This window comes from Stegostoma tigrinum, chromosome 10 (genome assembly GCF_030684315.1).
Source record: "Stegostoma tigrinum isolate sSteTig4 chromosome 10, sSteTig4.hap1, whole genome shotgun sequence".
Lineage (NCBI taxonomy): Eukaryota > Metazoa > Chordata > Chondrichthyes > Orectolobiformes > Stegostomatidae > Stegostoma > Stegostoma tigrinum.
Genome location: NC_081363.1, coordinates 39,446,230 through 39,457,505, shown reverse-complemented (window position 1 = coordinate 39,457,505; position 11,276 = coordinate 39,446,230). Strand labels below are relative to the sequence as shown.

Genomic DNA, 11,276 nt, shown 5'->3' with positions numbered 1-11,276 from the left:
AATCGCTTTTAACTCTTTCACTGGTAATTACAGAAATGTATAACTTAATCCGTTAACTATGCCCATTCTCTTCAAATTGAAAGCAATTGATTTAAAGCAATATTAGTCATTTTAACCATAACTGTAAGTTGTGAAGTATTTCTAATCTTTTGGTAAATTTTATCCTAAACATTAAGATTTTACAATGATAAATGAAGGAGCTTCCACAAGTTGAGAATGAATGTAAAGTGCACATGAAAATAACTCCACAGAGCTGGTATCCTCTCAACAAGTCACCCTTTATTTACATGTGGAGAGTCCTTGACACTGATCTAGCACCCTCAGAGCCAGCTCTCAGAGTGAACAGGATGTCTGACACCCCTGTTTATAACTGTCAGCCAGGTCTCCCTGATCAGACCAGATTGACAGTCCCAATCAGGGAACTTGCATTCTATGAGATCTACCTGGCTGACCTCATTACAATCACTACAGACACGCCCAGCATGATTCAGTATGATAATACACAGTATATGGCATTCACATTTATGTTGCGGAAGCATTAATCTTCAATAGGGTTTATAAAGATAGATTTTAGAGGCTGTTAAAAGGCAAAACTTACAATTCATACATTCATTCATCATACTTGCTTTTTTGAGACTTCAATAATATTGAATAAATGTTGCTATTTATTTTCTTTAAAGCTGGACCAGGTAAGATCACTAATAGCAAGCAGTACATCCCTGAATCAGGCACTTGGCACTTTAAGCATTTCTCTGCTGAAAGCAACTTGCAAAAGCAAACCTCAGTTCAGTTAGGTGAACACAGTGCACCACAGAAGTATCTATTTCCTCAAGCAAAATAACAGCAGTGCAGTGAGTCATTAACAACATTTTAATTGGCTTTAGTAAGTCAGTGCCAATTTAGTACCAGAGTGTTACTGCAAACAATTACAGTTTTGACAGTGCAAGAGGCAGGAAATGGCAGTAATGCTGTCACAGACACTGGTACTGCTTTTCCCTAGCTTTCCTCCTCTTTCAACACCCATCTCCATCTGCTAGCAATTGGATCTATACACTAAGCATCAAGTCAATGAAAAATAGTTTGGCTGCATATTGCTGTGAAAATTGTAGCATAAGTTTGAAGTTAAATCTTAGTCTGCACTAAAACACAGGAGTATGATACCCCCAGGGATGCTATCTCACATTATTTGAAATTTGTGCAATACAATTCCAGTCTGGTGTAAAGTTGGATCTTAAAATGCTTAGATTGCCTGGGTGTTTTATGCACTTGGTACAAAGTTTTCTTCAGTAGTTTGGTAAGGCAAACATTCTTGCCCATGCACCATGCAATATGAAAAATTTAACAGCAATTTGCTTCACAGCCTGCAATATGTTCACCTTCTGCAACTAACAAAGATTATCACAGAACTTAGAAGACATGCATAGAAAAGTGACAAGACTGTGAATTAAAATTTGAAACAAAAGTACTGATTCTATCTCTGTTTATTTTTAAGAATGGAATTTATGATTTAATGTTGTTAAGACAGTTGCAGACTAGAAATTTCCTCATACCTCTGTTGCACACATGAGGTCTGTGGGACTGTGGTGAAAACCTGAAGACTGTACAGGAAAATGAGTTCAATAGACTTCCAGTAAAGTTATGTTATGGAACAGGAGCTGCTCTGAGGAAACTCATCACCATAAAGCTTACATTTTGATTAGAGGTCAATGATTGTATGGTTAGATTAATAACCTTGAGTTTTGTGTTTGTTTCTCAGAGAGAAATTGAAGATGTTACCTGAGTTTTTTGGAACAAATGTTCATACAGGACCTATTTTATCACCTCAAGCTTTTTGTAAGCAGCAGCAGCCCAACCTCTTATATTTATATAGCGCCTTTGACATAATAAAACATGCTGAGATACTTCACAGCACGCAAAGTTACATTTACCTGGAGTTCAAAGCGTGCCTTCAGGGTTGTGAGATTTCTGTTTCTTTTCTGCACTTTGGAGAGATTTATGGTAGAATACATTTTGTAGTAGCCTAACTCTAAAAGTGATAAAAATGTGTTTACTTATAGCCACTCTGCCTATTAATTATTCCTGTTGCAATCTCATTGTTTTGCCATTGCAGGTGAAAAACTGCCAGTTCTATTTTATAATGTTTTTCATTTTGACCATAGCCAGCACAGAAAAGTTTATTGCCATTGTGTGACTTATGCTCTGTTTCAGCTGTAAGCTGTTATTTATTTTACTTCTTGTTTTTAATGGCTTCTGGTGAATTTTTGCAGCTTTTAGCAACTCCTAACATTTCTCTGCTCCTCCTTAAGTGGCTGTGCTTCTATTACAGCTCATTAACTTTCAATCTCAACTTCTGCCAATGACTCTAAGTTCTATGTTCACGTATTAAATAAAAACCAAAATAACAGCGGATGCTATAAATCAGAAACAAAAACAGAAATTGTTGGAAAAGCTCAGCTTCTGGACTTGAAACATTAACTCTGATTTCTCTTTACAGATGCTGCCAGACCTGCTGAACTTTTCCAGCAACTTCTGTTTTTGTACTGTGTTCATTTGGCTTTATTAGAACAGCCTGTAAGATGGCTGAATGCAGTGAGAGCTTCTTAGCAGAGATCACATGATTCCAGCTGGGGGCCCACACCTGAAGAAGCACTGGCACCCATGATTTCTGTCTGTGCTTTGTGCAGACCAGCTGACTTTCTAGCATTAGGTCAGGCATTGGTTAATAAGCTGATAAGCAATTGGGCATGTTGTTACGCTACAAAAGTGTAACATGTGCCTCTCTTATTGCACCACTGCCGCTCCCTAGAGCTGTGTCTCACAACTCCATAGTGAATTACACTATGGGTGGTCCCTGATACAACTGAAGCCCTTTTCAGAGCACATTTCACAGCTAGTGGTGATTGCGTACCACAACATGAGTGTTTGAGATTTGATCAAAGCCTAAAGAGCTGGTGATATAGATCCCTGATTAGGGAATTTGCTGCAGCATCCAAAGAGATAACTAACTAGAGATAACTCCATGATCAGCTGCAGGGTGTAGATGCCTATGCAAGAAGAGGTTTAGCATGAAATGTGAAAGCAATTAGCAGGGCACGGAAAGCATTCCAGTTGCTACCAGATAAAAGGTGGATGCTGTTTGTACCTGTTGTGAGAGCAACAGCAATAAGAATCTAATTAGATTGAGAAGAGGGCATGGTAGAGCTGCCTCTCATATCTGGAGAAGAAGCGTAGGGAGCAGGGAAGAAACGTATTGACTATATGCAAGCTGGGATGGTAGGTGTGGGGAGGTAGTGCTGGAGAGGTGTATGTGACTGCCTCCTATCCAGGGAAACATAATTCTGACCCTTGTAATCCGGCTAAGATTTTTTAAGACCTGATACCAGATGCATGTGCTACGAATGATTATCCACTGACATTTTCAGCCCATTTACCTAGGCTTGCTCTCATCTGAGGGAAGAAGACTCACAATGTGCTGTAACTGAGGGTCTCTAACACTGAATTAGTCAATCTCAGTGTTCTTATCTAAAACATGTGACCCCCCAAATTTCTGAAAAGCAGTGAAAATTTATAGGGTGATAAGACCATTCACATTAAAGACTGCAAGCTCTATTTAAATAGCAGGCCTTGAGGACCCCCAAATGAAATTTCAATCAAATCCTATGAGCCTCTCACTGATGACAGTGTACAGACAATCTGATCTCAACATGGACCTAAAGTGAAATCCTACCTCGTGCTTTCTTTATCATTTCATAGTAAAACAATTTGAGGAATGTTGTTTAGTAGACAGTAGTTAGGGTTTGTATAACTGTTATAATGCTTAATATATTGACAATATTCTTCCAAACTACTTTGTTTCTTGATAGGAATAACTTATATCTGTTTGATTCACTTAACATTTTCTAATAATACTTGAACTACAATTAGTTGATAATTCCCTGAAAGTAAAACACTTTAACATATATACTCAAAATTGGAGGATTTACTCAAATTTTGGTAAAATATAGTATTATCAATGTTATATTACAGAACTTCGTGGAAGAGCGTTTAACATTTCAGAAATCAGAGATGCCCAAACTCTTCTGGTAATAGTGTGACTGATCCTGTGGATCCACTGGACTTTGTCTCATTTCCAGATTTCTTCTGAATTCATGATGCTTCAAACCAGTCAGAAATACATTCCTGAGATCTTAGCACGGGCTTAATAGAGGAATGCAATCAGACTGTGGCCCATTTAAGGAAAGAAAAAAGACAGCCATAGTTCTCACTGCTGACTGCTATCTATTAACTGCTGAAGAGATTGAGGGAAAGCTGGAACTGATTTTGTGATCATGCCTGCAGTGGTTGAATAACCTGCCTGGAGTCAGTACCCAGGTTTATGCATGGAAAATAATACTATGAAATAAGAATTTGGAACAAGACAACACCATCAAGTGAGATAAGGAATGGTAGAAAGAAATGCTTGTTTCTGAAAAATCTTTGGAAATATTTAGAAAATGTCCTTTTCCCAGAACTTTGACAAATTGCAGACTGCTCAGGGAATTTATTTCAAGGAGATAGGACTGTCAGCATGTACCCAATGGAAACTGGTATTTTAGTTAGTTCCCCTCTGAAGACTAGACACCCACACCCCCAGCCCAAGGCAGGTGAGACTGATGAGATTTTAACCTACTAAAGGAATGGAGGGTGGTGGAAAAGAAATGTCTGTGCTCACCAAGAATTTGGGTCTTCCAGAACGAATGTAAGGGAAGTTAAGAGATGAGCAATGGGCCCCTTACTAGCAGCACTCAAGAGAGATTTTACAAATTTTTGGAAAGGATCTCCATGACATCTCATGGTAAAAAAAGGGGGAAGATCGAGGGCAAGGATCACCTAATCTCTCACTGTAGATTCACAGACAGGGGAATCTTACCAGAAATTGCCTAAGTGTCATTTTAGGCAAGTTTTGAGGAAAATTTCATTCCATGAGGCCCAATGGCTTTCTCTGAATCACAGAATTGTTAGAGCACAAATGGAGGCCATTCAGCCCACTTTGCCTGTACAGTTCTATTTCCTAGTGCCAATTTCTGTCTTTTTTCCCCATATCTCTGCACATCACTTCTGTCTAACTCAACATCGAAAGCTTTCTTGAATGCCTACACCACATTTCCAGGTAGTGCAGTCCATATCCTCACAATTTGCGGTACGTAAAAGTTCTTTCTTCTCAAATTACCCTCGCATAAATCATAAATCATTGATCATAGAATCCCTACAGTGTGGAAACAGGCCCACAGGTCCACACTGAGCCTTGGAGATCCCACCCAGATCCATCCCCATATCACCCACCTAATCTACACATCTCTGAACTCTATGGGCAATTTAGCATGGCCAATCCACCTAGCTGCACATCTTTTCTTTAGCACATCACTTGAAATCTATGCCCTCTTATTCTTTTTGTCTTTCTTTTACCAGCAGAACAGATTCTCCCTGTCTGCTCTATCCAGCCAGCTCATGATTCGGAAAAACATCAATCAAGTTTCCCCTCAGCCTTTTCTCTCTGCATGAACAGCCCCAATCTCTCCAATCTATCATCATAACTGAAGTACATGTTCGCTTCCCAAACGTATTTCATCACCCATCACCATAATGCTATGACGCCCTGCTCGTTGTATTCTTCCACTCACCACAGGCAAAAGTACTAGCCAATGGCAGGATTTCTTGGGACTCCTGGCCCTGGTACCATCTTAAAAGACAAGCCATGCACCCAGTCAACTGCCCCAGGCAATTTTCAGACAGAGAAAAATTGTAATGCCCAGTTTGCCAGTGGGGACATAGAGGCCCCGATGGATTAGGGAAATGGGGGAGCTGGGGGCATGGTAGTATATGCAGCCGCTACCCATGGACTGTGTCCTGAAATGTTAGTGCTTGATGTCCAAAATAGAGGACCAGAAGAGCAAGCTGTGAGCTGGAGTCACCAGGTCACCACTCTGACTTCTGTCTCGGATCTAGTGGGTGCAAGAATGAGAAATGACAAATCAATAAAGTGAGATGATGTATAATGAGGTGGGAATGCATGAAAATAGGTCTCGTTGCTTGCTAGGGTGAATCCCACACTTCATCGCTTAGTGGGAAAAAGGGACTCTTTGCTCTCAGTAGCAAGAATCTCTTTTCTGCTGCTGCCATGTGATTTGCCAACTTTTTGCCATTGTTCAGCGCCTGGGAAGATTCCACCTAGACCTTCTTCTGCTTCCTACTTTACTTCATGCTGGGCTACACATGGCCCCAAGTAATTGTGCCTTCCCCATTCAGGTTGAAGTTAAAATCGTTGATGCCATGTCAACAAACCCTAACTAGCAAAGTCTGATATCAACAATGTTGGCCAGATAGCTTAGCTGCAATCCAGATGAGTGCTTAAAAATTAGGAATGGAACCAGGGGAATGCAAGATACGCCACACGCCCGCCTGCATGAGTTCCATCAGGTGAATAGATTTGCAAGACCAAAATTGAAAAGAACAATTTCTATAGATGTCACACAGAAGTGAATTCTCTCTGGTAACTGGATACTGTAAATTGATGATGAGATAGATGGAATTGTATTTTTACTGCATGCTTCAAAAATTTTTGAATTGTGTAATATGTAAACAGTTCCATTTATCATATTTTATCTCCCTTTCAAACAAAGAAACAAAGAAACAAAGAAACCTACAGCACAGGAACAGGCCCTTCGGCCCTCCAAGCCTGTGCCGATCAAGATCCTCTTTCCTTTGCATAACATGCTTTTTTTATTAAAACCAGATCTGCAGTATTATGAATCCATGTTCCCATGAAAGACCACCTCGTCAAATTTAAAACAAAACAAAATGAGATCTATCAAGTCAGATTTCTGTCTGGGATCTGACTTGCCCAGTGATAACATGAGTTAAGATAATAACAATATTGCTAAAATACCCCCAGAGATTCTGAATTAATTTACTTCAGGTTCTTTTAAAGCAGTGCTAATTATTGTATAATCAATTATCTCTCCAAATTTGCACCTTCACAGAGAGGGTTTTCATAAATAAAGATTCAATAGAATGACGTGTGTTCTGCTTTGATGTGTTGTTATCTGAAAGGCTCTGTTTAAATGTGAATTCATTGAATAATAAATAGTCATCACAGCTTTTAAACTGCATTGTAGGCCATAAAACACCAAAAATTAAACCTGTCAGCTGATGCTTCTGCATCTTATGAAAGAACAAGTTGAATAATTACAACAAGAGAATTTTTCTTAATTTAAATATTCAATTAAATGACAAGTGCTGCTGTAGACCTCAAAGGATCTTCCTGATGGACTCTTAATTAACTAAAAATGTTTAATGTTAATATTTCTCTAAAATGAAGAACATGCAGAAATTATTTTTTGTCTTCAAAGTATTCTAATACAAACTCATAACAAACAATTCATTTTTGGTCGTTTTATTTCGCCAAACGGGTTTTAGAATTTTAGTTTCTAATTTAATTTCAATTCTTGCAATTTCAGCTAATGACAAATGTTTACTCAAATACCCACAGCTCCATGATCTAATGTTCCAAACATCTATGTGGATGTAAAATAAATTGAGTGTAAATTGTGAAGATTTTAATATCTGAGAATTTAATGGGTTCAAGTTTAACTCCAGAGGCTAGAAGCCAATATCAATATTGATGTCCCAGTTCAGCAGATGATGGAGCACTGTACTCGCAGAGGCACAAGATGCTGCTTGGCCTGCTGTGTTCATCAGCTCCATACTTAGTTACAATCTTTCATTGGTTGTCTCACATGGGCATAAAAGATCACATGATACTATTTTGAAAGAGAGTAGTGCAACTCTTCTTTGTGTCCAATTTATTCCTGAATGTCTTCCGGTAATATGTAAGTAGCTCTGTTTATCTATTTTGTCCTTTTTTTTGCATAACATACTTCTGTTATTTTTGTTTCAACCAAATCCACAACATTATATAAGATAACAAAATGTGAGGCTGGATAAACACAGCAGGCCAAGCAGCATCTTAGGAGCACAAAAGCTGATGTTTCGGGCATAGACCCTTCATCAGAAAAGGGGGATGGGGAGAGGATTCTGAAATAAATAGGGAGAGAGGGGGAGGTGGACTGAAGATGGATAGAGGAGAAGATAGGCGGAGAGGAGAGTATGGGTGGGGAGGTAGGGAGGGGATAGGTCAGTCTGGGGAGGACGGACAGGTCAAGTGGGCGAGATGAGGTTAGTAGGTAGGAAATGGAGGTGCGGCTTGAGGTGGGAGGAGGGGATAGGTGAGAGGAAGAACAAGTTAGGCAGGCGGGGACGAGCTGGGCTGGTTTTGGGATGCAGTATGGGGAGGGGAGATTTTGAAGCTGGTGAAACCCTCATTAATACCATTAGGCTGCAGGGTTCCCAAGCAGAATATGAGTTGCTGTTCCTGCTACCTACGGGTGGTATCATTATGGCACTGCAGGAGGCACAGGATGGACATGTTGTCTAAGGAATGGGAGGGGGAGTTGAAATGGTTCGTGACTGGGAGGTGCAGTTGTTTACTGCAAACCGAGCGTAGGTGTTCTGCAAAGTGGTCCCCAAGCCTCCGCTTGGTTTCCCCAATGTAGAGGAAGCCATACTGTGTACAGCGGATGCAGTATACCACATTGGCAGATGTGCAGGTGAACATCTGCTTGATGTGGAAAGTCATCTTGGGGCCTGGGATGGGGTTGAGGGAGGAGGAATGGGGGCAGGTGTAGCACTTCCTGCGGTTGTAGGGGAAAATATCCCATCCCAAAACCAGCCCAGATCGTCCCCACCTGCCTAACCTGTTCTTCCTCTCACCTATCCCCTCCTCCCACCTCAAGCCGCACCTCCATTTCCTACCTACTAACCTCATGCTGCCCCCTTGACCTGTCCGTCCTTCTCGGGCTGACCTATCCCCTCCCTACCCTCCCCATACATACTCTCCTCTCCACCTATCTTCTCCTCTATCCATCTTCAGTCCACCTCCCCCAGCCTCCCTATTTATTTCAGAATTGTCTCCCCATCCCATTTTTCTGATGAAGGGTCTAGGCCTGAAACATCAGTTTTTGTGCTCCTAAGATGCTGCTTGGCCTGCTGTGTTCATCCAGCTCCACACTTTGTTATCTTGGATTCTCCAGCATCTCCTGTTCCCATTATCTCTGACCACAACATTATGTACCTTGATTAGATTCCCTACAGTGTGGAAACAGGCCCTTCAGCCCAACAAGTCCACACCACCCCTTGAAGCATCCCACCCAGACCCATCCCCCTATAACACACACACCCCTGAACACTATGGGCAATTTAGCATGGCCGATCCACCTAGCCTGCACATCTTTGGACTGTGGGAGGAAACCGGGGCACCCGGAGGAAACCCACGCAAACACGGGGAGAATGTGCAAACTCCACACAGACAGTCACCTGAGGCGGGAATGTGTTTTTCATAGAAAGACTACCTCATTAAATAAAAACAAAATAAAACAAGATCGGTCAAGTTAGATTTGATAGACATGTATTATGTAGTCGTTATTATATTGCTGTTTGTTGGATCTTCCTGAATACATATTTGCTTCCATATTTCATACAATACAACAGTGACTCGGCTTCAAAAGTACTTCATTGGCTGTGATAACACAGTGTGCAGCTAAAGGAACAGCAGGCCAGGCAGCATCAGAGGAGTATGAAAGTTGATGTTCCAGATCGGGACCCTTCTTTGGGAAGTCATGAAGTGTGGAAGGTATGAATGCAGCTATTTTTCTTCTTTTATCTTTTAAGAAAATAAGAAATAAATTGATTTGTGCAATATTAATTCGATCTTGTTTGGCATGAACAAGAAAACTAAATTGCACAGAATTTTACACAGGCTTCTGTTAAGTATCCATTTGTGAACAGGTTGTTAACTTTCTGGATTTAAATTTCTTACAATTGACAGCAATCCTATAAATGCAATTGGAGACATATTTTTTTTTGTTGGAATGACAACAATGTAGTGAGTGCCTTTTCATTAAATATTTTGTCCTAAAGCCCACCATTTTACATTTTTGCAGGTATCAATGTTTGCTTGGATCAGGTAAGTCACCTACTTTATTGACAATCTATCTATTATCCTTCACTTCTTGTCAAATCATATATCAGAAATATGAACATTAAATATTAACTTCAGAGAAGAAAGAACACAACCCTCCCAATCCATTGTGTAACCCTGTTCAGTTGGAAGTGCTTTCATCGATGTATTAATAGATTGTAGGCTTAAATTTAAGCACAGAATCTGGAATGATATTTCAGCGCAGTACCGGGGAAATGTATTATTTGACATGCTGTCCTTTGGATGAGATATTAAACTGAGGGCCTGTTTGCATGTTCAGATAGGTTTTTAAGATCCTAGGACACCTTTCAAAATGCGTAACATCTTCCCATATCATCATGCTGGGTCCTGGCTACCAATCACTGATGCTTCTGTTTGGAGTAATTTGCTGTCACCAATCTTTCTTTGCAGAAAATGGACCACTAGAGAGTCTTAGCAAGAAGGAGCACGTGTCTTACACAACAAGGTGTAATTTATTACATGACATCAAGAGGTACAATTTACATTAAGTAGTAAATAATAATTACGATAATCAGGAGTCAGACTCCATCAGAACCTTGTTCAAGACTAACTATTTCTTCTCCCAAATACTATGTGACATCATCAGATTGGGTGGAGCTAATGCAAGTTTAACATTCACTCTTTCAGAACTTTTCCCTTGTAATAGTGTTCCTGCTCAACTAAACAGTGCCAACTCAAGAATCTTGAAACAATCTTGGGGAAAAGCAGCCTGTTGACTGGTACCCCATCTGTCACCTTGAACCTTCACTCCCTACACAACCAACACACAATGGCTACAGTATGTACTGCCTACATGTTGTACTGCAGCAATTCACCATGATTCCTTTGACAGTGCCTTCCAAACATCTAGGGCAGCAGATGCAAGAATATTACCACCAGCAAGATCCCCTCCAAGTCACACACCATTTGACGTGGAAACATATCACAGTTTCTTTCCTAGGGCACTAAAGGATAGACAATAAATATCAGCATACACAATGAAGCCACATCCTTTGAAAGAATAAATATAGGATGCGCTAGCTACTTATCTCATTCCTATTTGTGGACAATTGCTACTGCAAAATGGAAGGGAAGTTTGCCTATGCAGGGAAAGTAAGTGAATAACGGCATAGTATATTTGGTGAAGCAGTTTGAGATCTTTCATTGGTTATAGTTCATATGTTAATGCAAGTATTATCAT

At 40.2% G+C, this 11,276-nt stretch overlaps 1 long non-coding RNA gene across 1 annotated transcript; it reads left to right on the top strand.

Annotated features, from left to right (window-relative positions):
* Nucleotides 1-9,596: 9,596 nt before the first annotated feature.
* Nucleotides 9,597-10,535, top strand: LOC125455329 (uncharacterized). The gene is made up of 3 exons (XR_007248227.2): nucleotides 9,597-9,727; nucleotides 10,038-10,060; nucleotides 10,487-10,535. It is a non-coding gene; the product is annotated as an uncharacterized LOC125455329 (long non-coding RNA).
* The last annotated feature ends 741 nt before the right edge of the window (nucleotides 10,536-11,276 follow it).